At 42.1% G+C, this 12,116-nt stretch overlaps 1 non-coding gene across 1 annotated transcript; it reads left to right on the plus strand.

The window, feature by feature from the left end:
- Positions 1-11,432: 11,432 nt before the first annotated feature.
- Positions 11,433-11,597, plus strand: LOC111552833. Its single transcript, XR_002734746.1, has one exon. It is a non-coding gene; the product is annotated as a U1 spliceosomal RNA (small nuclear RNA).
- Positions 11,598-12,116: the final 519 nt, after the last annotated feature.

Consider the following 12,116-nt stretch of genomic DNA (forward strand, 5'->3'; position numbering starts at 1 on the left):
AGTAATGCCCCCAGATTTCGTTCAGGGCCCAGGGCTCACTTTTGGAGCTTTCTCCTGATAGCTGCAGCCGATTGCATAATAAACTTATCTTTTAGGATCAATTGACCCTTGAGGGAGTTGGATGACAGGACAATATATTTTCTTAAGGCCTCCTGTAGCCGCTCGAGGAAGGCAGAAGGATTTTCTTTCCTTTCCCTGAGTTATGGTGGATATCATTGAGTAATTCCTGGGGGTTTTCCTAATTCTTCTTAGTCCTTCTAGAACACAGATCAACACATGTTTGCGACTCCAGTCCCCATGATCTGAGTCAAGGTCCCAGTGGGGATCCATACTGGGGACGGCTTGCTGACCGATAGGGAATTTATCCCTTTCTTCGGCTGTCATTCTATCATTTATTTGACTAAGATACCAGGTATCTCCAAACTCTCAGGCTGCAGCTAAGGCTGCATTCTTTTCATTAAAGGCCAGGGTTTGATCTAACAATAGCAAGACATTGACCGGGTGAGGTGGCTCACACCTGTAATCCCAGCACTTTGGGAGACCTAGGCGGGTGGATCACGAGGTCAGGGGATTGAGACTATCCTGGCTAACACAGTGAAACCCCGTCTCTACGAAAAATACAAAAAATTAGCCAGGCGTGGTAGTGGGTGCCTGTAGTCTCAGCTACTCGGGAGGCTGAGGCAGGAGAATGGCATGAACCCAGGAGGTGGAGCTTGCACTGAGCCGAGATTGTGCCACTGCACTCCAGCCTGGGTGACAGAGTGAGACTCCAACTAAAAAAAAAAAAACAAACCCCGAAAAGCAAAAAAACAAAAAAAAAACAATAGAATGACATCTCTCCAAGTGAGATTGAAGGTTTGCCCTAGACCCTGCAGGATATCTATACACCTATCAGGATAGCCTGAAAACTCCCCCAGATCTACCTTGATCTGCTTTAAATCAGAGAGGGAGAAGGAGACATGTACCCGGTTTGGGCCAAATTCCCCTCCCCCTACAGCTTGAGGAGGACGTAAGCTATAGCCCCGGGGTTTTTTGTGGTCCTTTGGAGATTTCTTTGCTTGTTTCCTTCTGGGTGGGGGAGATTAGAGGAGGCTCATCATTAATAGGAAGAGGAGCTGTAGGAAGGCTAGGATATGGGGGTAAGCTGAGAGGTCCTCCTGTGGAATGCAGACTGCAAGCTTTTAGTTGAGGATTATCCTTCAATGAAAAGAAAGCTTGGACATAAGGTATTTCACTCCATTTGCCTTCCTTCTTACAGAAAAGGTCAAGCTGCAGGATAGTATTGAAATTCATACTTCCCTCAGGCAGCCATTTTTCCCCATCAGAGAGAGAATATTGGGACCAGGCCATAGTGCAGAAAAAAATAAGCCACTTCTTTTTCAGGGTTTGCAGGTCAAATTGGTCCCAAATGGCTTAGGATGGATTTCAAGTGTGAGCCTGTTGATGCCTGAGTGTTTCCCATCTGAAAGAAAAAAATGCCCGCGGTTTTGGTTTGTTTTTTATTCTCCTGCCCAAGAACGCGGAACGGTCCCTGGACCACGCTGTTCGGAATAGTTTCACTCACTGAAGCAGCAGTGGAAACACTAGTTTTCCTCCTAGACCGCAAAGAGGACAAAGGAAGCTTGGATTTAGTAGCCCTTACCAACGCATTCTTGAAAACCTGCACCCTTGCCTTTCCTCTTAGACCACATAGAGGACAGAGAAAAATCAGATTTAGTGGCCCTTACTGACGCATTCTCAAAAACCTGTTAGAGTCCTAAGCGTTTTCTTCTGTTGGTATTGGGACCTTACCCTTGTCCTATAAAGATGATGCCTCAAAATGGAGTGGAGGGCCATACCTTGAGGGAGTGAAGGGATCTCCAGTGTTGTTAGAGTGATGCCTTTTGTCCTCACTTCTCATATGAATATGAAGGATATTCCCCCCACCCAATTTTGGAGTCTATAGTTTCTGAGGCTCCCTATATCTTAGCTTCAGGAATAGCCTTTGTTAGGCCTGCTAGTCTGAGAAGAGATCCCAAAATTCCAGATAGTCTCCCCAACGATGGGGCTTTGGGAAATAATTATGTCTTTCTGATTGGTGAGCCCAGGTGCCGAAAAAAGGGAACAGAGTCCCGAAATTTATACTAGAAACCATTCTTTTCAGAGAAACTAGAAGAGCACCAGGGACAGGGAGTGGTTTTTAGAAGCAGGACTAGCCTCAGAGAAGACAGGCAGGAGGAAGTTTCTCTGTCAGGTGTTAGGACCCAGAAGGTAAGGGTCAGGATAGATAGGATAAATGGACGAGTCTCGCTTGGGTGATGTAAATTTGAGAGTTCTGCTCATGGTTGCAGGGTCAACCAACTTTTTGTTGGGACCCCGGAGCTGAATGGCTTTCCTCTCTGTTGACCCTTGGCTTAGCCCAGAAGTACAGGAAAAGCAGAAGCTGGTTCCAGGCAAACCAATGCTTCAAACTCCAAAGAGTCAGGGGTTGTTAGAGAGCCCTTTCCTAGAAACCCTGACCCCCGTGTCTTTAGTCCAGCGGCCACACTAGTTGCCTCTAATTGGCCAACAGGAGTCCAGTGTTTAGCCCCCGAATTCTAAGGAAAAATAGGACAGAATAGCAAGTGAAAGTGGTCCAGTGGTACTCACTGCATGGTGCTATCCCAGACAAGCCCCCAAGATGTGTATGGAGTTGGTTTGCGGTGGGTTTGTGGTCTCGTTGACCTCAAGAATGAAGCTGCAGACCTTCGTGGTAAGTATTACAGCTCTTAAAGATGGCACAGACCCAAAGAGTGAGTGGTAGCAAGGTTTATTGTGAAGAGCGAAAGAACAAAGCTTCTACATCATGGTAGGGATCCAAGTGGCTTGCCACTGCTGGCTGGGGGTGGCCAGCTTTTATTCCCTTATTTGCCCCATTCCGTGTTCCATTTCTATCCTATCAGAATGCCCTTTTTTCAATCCTCCCTGTAACTGGCTACTTTCGGGATCCTGCTGATTTATGCATTTTACAGAGCACTGATTGGGGCATTTTACAATCCCCTTGCTAGCTACAGAGCACTGATTCATGTGTTTTTACAGAGCACTAATTGGTGCATTTTACAATCTTCTTGTAAGATAGAAAATTTCTCCAAGTCTCCACTTGGCCCAGGAAGTCCAGCTGGCTCCACCTCTTGCCAGCACTTTGGGAGGCCAAGGCAGGCATATCACCTGAGATCAGGAGTTTGAGACCAATCTTGCCAACATGGCAAAACCCTGTCTCTACTAAAAATACAAAAAGTAGTCAGGCATGGTGGCAGGCACCTGTAATCCCAGCTACTTGAGAGGCTGAGGCAGGAAGGTCACTTGAACCCAGGAGGCAGGGGTTGCAGTGAGCTGAGATCATGCCACTGCACTCCACCCTGGGTGACAGAGTGAGACTCTGTCTCAAAAACACCAAAAAAAAAAAAAAAAAAAACAACTAAGTTCCCCCCAAAGGTAGTTCAGACTTTGTCCAGGAATGAATAAGGACAGCTTGGAGGTTAGAAGCAAGATGGAGTTGGTTAGGTTGGATCTCTTTTACTGTCTCATTTAAAATTTTGCAATGGCAGTTTCAATCCCTTCCTTTGGGTTTTATAACACCTTAATCTTAAGGTGTTGGCTAATGAAGACGAAGAAAGGGCAAAGAACACTCTAACTTCTTCCTGCTGACCCGGGGCATAGTTGGGGTAGATGTTGACCCCAAGGTGAGAGGACTGGAACCACTTTGCAGCTGTCTGAGCATACTCATGCAGGACGGCTGAAAAATGTGTTAGTATTGTCATCTATAATTTTAGTATTGCATTTAAGGGAACAGCATACTGCAAAGTAAATAATGAGTTCTAGCATAAGGAATTCAATTCCTACTTTTAAAAGTAAAGATTTGAAATCATTAATATGGAGACTTGTAGTCCACAAATAATTTAGGATTTAGTCCAAACTGCAGAAAAAATTCAAGAACAACTAACAATGAGTGTTTTATTTTTGGAGCATAACTTTTCTGTCTCAGTCCCCATTTTTTATTAAAAGTAAAGCACAGTAGATCAATGTTACTTGCAAAATACGTTTTAGTCTTATTGTGCTCTGCCTGATTATTTGCATAAAGTGCAGCAAGAATAATTATTTTTCACATAGGCTTTTTCAAATGGCTTTGATGGAACTCTGTTTCATAAGGAATCTCGGATAAGACTTTTAAAAAGCCAAGCCTAGCCATGCATTTGTACCCTCAAATAACCATGAGTTGGGGAAATTCCTCTCCTCTTGAGATCCCAAGATACCTTGGGGCTCCTGGGCCTGTTAGAAAGTGACAATCTTTACTTACCACAGATCAGGAACCCTGTACAGGAACTGTGTAGACAAGGTATGAGGCCAGTTTTCCCAAGGGGCTTTTTTTTCTCTGTTTTGTTTTGTTTTTGAGATAGGATCTTGCTCTGTCACCCAGGCTGGAGTGCAGTGATACAATCTCTGCTTACTGCAACCTCCCTCCCCAAGCTCAAGCAATCTTCCCACCTCAGTCTCCCAAGTAGCTGGAACTACAGGCATGTGCCACCACACCCAGCTAATTTTTGTATTTTTAGTAGAGATGGGGTTTCACCATGTTGCCCCGGTTGGTCTTGAGTTCCTGAGCTCAAGCTATCTGTCTGCCTCAGACTCCCAAAGTGCTGAGATTGCAGGCATGAGCCACCACGCCTGGTCCAAGAGGCTTTTATTCCTTAAAGGCAAACACATGATTCCAGTCAAAGCCTTGTTTCTTCAATTGTGTTCTGTTGCAAAGGAAAACATTCTTATTGTGCTTATGAAAATAACTATATTGCCATAAGTTAAGAATACTCACAAATAGTTACCAAATCCTGGCAAAATCAGGAAGAGAGAATCACATATGCTCCAAATTTTGTTTATAGATGTGTACTTTACTCAATATTGAAAGCTGTAAATAGCTTAAAATAAAGGTTTTCTTGGCTCTGAAAAACAAAAAAGGATCAGCAATGTTTTAAGCAAAAAGTCAAAAAAGGTTGCTTCCATCTTCTATTAGTTCAGCCCATGCAATTAACTTCTGTTCTGCTTAATATTCATGAACATTTCAGCTCTCAATGAGAGTCTTGAAAGTTTTTCCTCTATTCTAACATCACAATCTCCAAAGTTTTCAGAAACCTGCATTTAAGTGCACCTGTTGGAGTTTTATAGCTGATTATAAAACCACCATTTAAAGAGGATCAGAAGACAATAATTGCTTGTGGATGACAAACAGTTTTAGGGCAGCCACAGTTAAAGACACAATTGACAAGGAAATTTGTTACTTCTGTGGCACACAATAATTTAACTTAACAATTATAATTAGTACTGATAACATATACTAAGTCATATCAGAATTAGAGGCGTTTCACATAATTTTGGAACCTATATCAATAACACAAAAATCTTTTTCAAAAGAGAAAACCAAATTTCATGTTTGCATTAATCCCTGTTTAATGCTAAAGGTAGTTTTTAAATAAAATGTTATAAATTATCCAGTTTTAATTAGTTTGACCATAAGGTGAGGTTTTTATAAACTTTTTTAGAACCCTTTACAATTTTCCATTAAACAGCAGATTAATTTTCTAAGAAAATCCTGTTGTTTAGACACATGGACCCAGATTCTGGCCCTGCTTTAGTGTGCTTTTATGTTCAACCTACAGAAAAAAATTAAATAATCCCCTTCAAATCTTAGCCAACTTGCTCACAGAACTATCTGTACAAGACCAACTCTTTACAAACACTTTTCAACTTGCTTAAACCTTCAGTTTTGTCCCGTTACTCTTTTAGGTTAAGTCAATCTTTAAAGCCCTCTGAACTAGACAAAATTACATTCCCTTTGACAAAAACCATATTCCCATACCTTATTTAATATTTTAGCTAAAGCACATTCTACTTTCCTTACACATCTTGCATGTAAAACTATTTCTCCAGTAGTCTCAAGTACATGTTACAATGTTAACTCTTAGCAACTTCTGTTTTTGGTGAAAAACCTGGTAAGTAAGTGGTTTTAATTAAGTACTAAGTGTGGAGCCTAGGACATCAGACAGAAGTGCAGATAAGGTCTGACTCCAGCATAGCTAGGGGGCATGGCTAATTCCACATGTCCTCAGACTTTAGTTAGAATTTGTAATGGCTCCAAAGTAGGTAAGTCTAACAATTTTCAAAAGTCAAAGAAATGGTTTATGACCTTAAAGCATTTAGCAAACCTAACATCTGACCTAATTTAGACCAAAAGTCTAAATTGTGAAGACATTTTATATTTTACCTATAATCTTTAAAACTGTTTTTATTTCCAAAAGATCACTGAAATCACATGAACAAAAAGGGATTAAAAAGTTTCTATTTTTCTGAAAAAATACTTGATTTCAGTGCTTATTTTTCTAAGTCAATTAGTCAGAGCTCTTTTATACAAACATCATGCATACAACACATATACATAGACAGACAGACAGAAGGTCTGGTGGTTGTAAGATTTTTCATCTGCCAGTTTCTTAATTGGATTACTGGCTTCAAGGTGCCACCCTTGGAGGACCAGCACCAGGAAAGCATGCCATTTCTAGGGCCTAATAAGAAGGCATGCCTGGAAGGCAAAAACATATCCTCAAAATTAAGGGTGCCATTTGTATACTGCATTCTGGATTCCCCCAAAAGAGGGAAATACTATGAGAGACGATAGTGCAATGTTTCTACCATGCACATCATGGCAAAGCAACCCAAAGCCAATCAGCCCATTTTGAAATCAGCCAATCCCCCATGGGAGTCTCCTCTCAGGTGGGGGTGGGGATGTTTCCATATCTTCCAGGTGGCCAAGAGCATGCTTCTCTAATCCAAAAATCCATGAGCCAAGCATCCCTCTTAACTGCCATTAGCTATCCCTTAAAGTGTATTTCCTACTTGGTTATTACACACCAAGACTAAAAACTCTCCAGTAATGCAAAGTAATTTTTGGTACCTGCCAAAGTAAAAAAAGTCAGGTGACATAATGTAAAACAGAATACAGCCTTAGATTTTGAGAAGGATCTATTCTTTTTCAATTCCTAGGATCCCATGAGAGAAACAGAGGTTTTTCCCAGAATGGGGTCTGTGGCACCTCCTCTGATTTTCCCTAATTGTCCCAGGTGTTAGAATTTATCTTAGGTTCTCTCATGTGGGCATAAAGAGTGTTGAGAAGACAAAAGTGGAGAAAAACAATTCAGTCGACTGAGAAGAAAAAAAAAACCTTCTTTTTCCTTTAGAAAAATAAGATCCAAGAAGAGAAAAGAAAACAACTTAAAGGTATTTTAAATATATGTACAGTTTGGATATCTGCTTTTAATGAAGCTGATTTTAACCATACAGCTCTTTTAAAAAAATTGTTTTTTAAATATCTAATTACTAGACTCTAGCCAGGACCAATAGTCAATATTCTTTGCTTTTGAACTTTACCACAGGTAACTTCCCATGTGAAATTAATGTTTTAAATAGGGTTATAATGGATGCATAAAGTGTTTCAAAGAGATAGTAAGCAGTTTCTTTCTTTCTTTCTTTCTTTCTTTCTTTCTTTTTTTTTTTTTTTCAAGATCTAGAATCTTTCCAAGGTAGTTCAAAGGGAAACACAAGACAAGAAATCAAAAGTGGTACATGGGGGGAAAAGAATCAATAAGTGGCAAAAAGTTCCACAAATAAACCAGAAAAGACTAATTCCCTAAGCCAAGAATTGAACCCGAGCTGCCATTGTCAAAAGACAAGACCTTAGCTACTGAGTTACAGCATTAAGCAGTTTCTTCTGCTCTTCCTAGAAGAAACCTAGAGCAGCTAATTTTGAGCTTGCAAAGGCTTTTAACTGCTCAAGATAACTTTTAGGGTTAACTATGATATGAACCCCCAAATTCCTGTCCTTTGGATGGCAGAGACCAAGAGAAAGTATTCCCACATAGTTACAAGGTTTGGCTCTTAAGGTCACAAACCAGACAGACAAATTTCATCTGGTATTGGTTTCAGGGACACATAGCAAAGTTTGTAACTGAGCAGCCTGCCAGGCTGGATTGAAAACTGGGCTTACAGGAGTCCTAAATCCACATTGTATTCTGTGATACCCTTTTCTCCATTACAGAACAACACAGAAAGACAAATTCTTATCACAAAGTACACCAGATTTGCTACAACCTAAGACTTCTCTCAGAAATCTTTTCTTCTGTTAATCAAACCCTTGCAGAGGAGACAAACAGTGATGTTTATCATTTATACAAATACACACCCACACCCCCCCTCCCCCACACACACACACAGAGGAGAGAGAGAGAGAGAAAGACCAGAAACTTGACTGGTAAGAAATTCTTACCCTTTTTACCAGCATACCAGATTTCTGTATCCCCTTTCTCTGAAGCTTCCAGAAGAATGGAGCAGCTTTTGATGACCCTGCTTACTGTGCCATAGCTATGGGGACCAAGCCCTGTTACCAAAGAAAATAATCCATTTCTGTTTTATGGAACCATAGGCAAAAGCTTCTCACTTTTGCAAGATGCTGCCTGACGGGGCGCATGGGGAACTAAATTAATATTTTCCATCCCAGCTGAAGCAAAATACACGTAACAAAACAGACACTGTTCACCTCGTTCAGCACCCAATATTGATCTGGCAAGGATCAAACTTTCTCGTGTTGGTCCCTATAGTCTTTGATTCACTCCAAGTGGAGAGGGACGTCCTCCAACCGGTAATTAAATGGGTGGTCTCTGGGCAAGATGAAGAGTCGACGGTCGCCCTATGTCAGTCCTGTTGAGCTTTCTTCAGGGCTCACCAGATGTAACCTGACTTACAGAGAATTCTCCGAGTTAGGCTTGCTGGACTTCCATCAGCAATTCCCTCAGAGATCCCCTCAACATGTACAAACACACACACAACAAAGACAAGACAGAAGGCCTTTGAGACACAGATTCCAGACCCAGTCACAAACCAAGAGTATTCCTCCAAACAAGTCCCCTATTCTCCATCCAATTGGACACCTCACCAGTAGACATCTTGTGATGGGGCTAAAGACAGACACCCTATGATGGGGCTACAGACAGACACCCTGCAAGGCAACCAAGAGATAGCAGCACCTCCAGAGGGACTGACAAATAGGAGAAGGAAGGGGCTGTTGGCAGCACCTAGAATACTCCCCAAATCAGACACCCCATAATGGGGCTGCAGCTACAGACACTCCATGACAGACACCCAGTGATAGGGCTACAGTCCCAGACACCCAGTGGTGGAGCTGGAGACAGACACCCCACCATGGGGCTATAGGCAAACAGTCCACCATGGAGCTACAGTTATAGGATATCTCCCAGGACTATTTCTCTATTGCAGTTCATGCACAATGGATCAGCAGCACGGCACAAGTAGAGACAGTACTAGAGTCAGCCCCCAGTCCAAGAGAACTAGGTGGTCACTTGGGCTGGCCTCTGGATCTGTTGCTGGAGGGAGTCTACCAAACCACAGGCAGGCAGCCACAACGGCATCCTGAGCAAGCCCCAAATTTGTAACTGCCCAGTGAGTTCACCTTGCCTGCTGCCTAGACAAAGCCAATTTATCAAGACAGGGGAACTGCAATAAAGAAAGAGTAATTCACGCAGAGCCAGCTTTGCGGGAGACTAGAGTTTTATTATTACTCAAATCAGACTCCCCAGGCATTCAAGCTTATGGAGATCGGCATTTTTAACGATAACTTGGAGGCTGGGGGAAAACCAGTAAGTCAGGAGTGCTGATTGGTTGGGTCGGAGGTGAAATCGTAAGGGGTCAAAGCTGTCTTCTTGGGCGGAGTCAGTTCCTGGGGAGGGGCCCCAAAATCAGATGAGCCAGTTTATCCATCTGGGTGGTACCAGCTGATCCATCAAGTGCCGGGTCTGCAAAATATCTAAAGCACTAACATTTCATTTTACAATAGTCATGTTATCCCCAGGAGCAATTTGGGGAGGGTCAGAATCCTGTAGTCTCCAGTTGTGTGACTCCTAAAGCATAATTTCTACTCTTGTGGCTAATTAATTAATCTTACAAAGGCAGTCTAGTCCCCAGGCAAGAAGGAGGTTTGTTTTGGAGAAGGACTGTTATCTTTGTTTTAAACTATAAATTAAAACCTAAGATCCCCTCGAAGTTAGTTCAGGCCATGCCCAGGGATGAACAAGGACAGCTTGGAGGTTAGAAGCAAGATTTTAGGTTAGATCTCTCAGTGTCTCAGTTATGATTTTGCAATGGTGGTTTCACAGACACACTGCTAATCCTCTTACCTAATCCAGTAGACTTTGCCCCAGCCTTGAAGTTATCTCCACCTGAGCCACCACCATAAAGGGCACAGCCTGTACTTTCACCAGTAATCACCCCTTCCCCAAATGCACTGGAATCCCACTGATGACAAGGCCTCATTTCTTAACCAGGATGTGGTAAAGTGTTCTATACAGCATAGAAGCCCCCCAAAAATTTGATGATGAAGACAGATCAAGTTCTGGAGCCCCAATAATGACAAAAAGGGAAGAGTGTGTGTGTGTGTGTGTGTGTGTGTGTACAGGGTGGGGGAGCATTACAAGGTGTACAAGGCAGTGGAATGGATTTTTGCAGGGACTACTTATAGAATCAGTCAGGTCCTTTGCTTTTAGATACTTCCCATAGCTCTTAGCTGTGCATGACTGGTTCCTCTAGCAGCTCCTGCACTTAGCAGCTAAGAAGGTCTTGCTTGGAGAGATGAGGTACTTGCCTTCACTTACCCACTGAATTTAAAACCCAGTTTAACCCTCTGTGCTTTGTGGAGTTTCCTCGCTGTCTTCTAAGCATGTCCTTCCAACAGGTGAAGCTGAAGGAGAAGACCCCAGGAATAGCTTAAGAGCTGAGGGCCACTTTAAGTAGATACTTCTCAGACTTTAAATTATGAAAACAGAACCAAAGCAAAAGCCACTGGAATAATGATGTAATGGCCACACTGGAGCTGTATTTGTTTTCTCCTGAGCAGTAGCACTTTAAAGCTGTCTTGAAGGTTGTTATCTGGTAGCAGAGATTTGGAGGAGGGGAAGGCAAATTTAGAAATATATTCTATGACTAGGGCTCTTTATAGAGAAGGTAAAAGAATGAATTGATAAGGATTCTGTTTTTTCAGAGCAGAAGAACTTGATAAAGAGTCTTAAGAAACTGACATTTTAAAAACAAAAAAATCAAGTTGTTATTATAGTATTGTGACACTTCTGCATAATTTCCTAACAAAGACCAGCATTCATAGTGCTGAGGAACAGACTTTTCCAGGCATTTTCCTGAATAAGCTGTAAAATGCTGCCTTTGCCTTTGCTGGTGGCCTGCTTGGCACAGCTTCTCTGGGCCTCTGCTTAACTTTCCCAGACAGCACAACACTTTGAAACACTCTCAACACTGAATACAACTAACAAGTTGTTGATAAATCTCTGCTGTAAAAACCTGTTTGGATTCTTACCTGGCAGGGGAGATGCCATGATCGTGAATGTGGTTTTCCCAGGGTGAGGCTCATCCGTTGCACTCCGTAGGTGTGCTTGCCCCTGTGATTTCCCCAAATGCAGGAAATTCGACTGCATAATTTGTTATAGTGAGGAAGTGCATTCCTGCTTTCCCCTGGGGAAAAAAAAGAAAAAGAAAAAGACTTATTTGGAGTTTAAAATATAATTAATTAAAAATTAATCCTGTGGAGTCACATATCTAAGGGAGACTTTAATGCATCACAGATACTGGGTCTGGATAACCTGCAATAGCCCAGTGTCTGTGATGGGTTAGTCTCCCCTTAACTTATCACAGATACTGGGTTATTGCAGGTCTGGATTACATAGTGTACTAACAAGAAAATTCAGTGTGCCATACGTCCTTGGTGTTCCAAAGGTCAGAACAGTTACAAAATCCTGACTATGGCTTTCTCCATTGCTTCATCAGCTGTTCAGTTACTCACACCTAGCTATTCACAACAAACGAAAGAAGCAATGAAAAACCAAAAACCATAAAATTTATTGAAGAACTTGGAAATAAGGTTGACAATAAAAGTTAAACTAGTGCTGACGAGTTGATGGGTGCAGCTCACCAACATGGCACATGTATACATATGTAACAAACCTGCACGTTATGCACATGTACCCTAGAACTTC

The sequence above is a fragment of the Piliocolobus tephrosceles genome, chromosome 6 (genome assembly GCF_002776525.5).
Source record: "Piliocolobus tephrosceles isolate RC106 chromosome 6, ASM277652v3, whole genome shotgun sequence".
Classification (NCBI taxonomy): Eukaryota; Metazoa; Chordata; class Mammalia; order Primates; family Cercopithecidae; genus Piliocolobus; species Piliocolobus tephrosceles.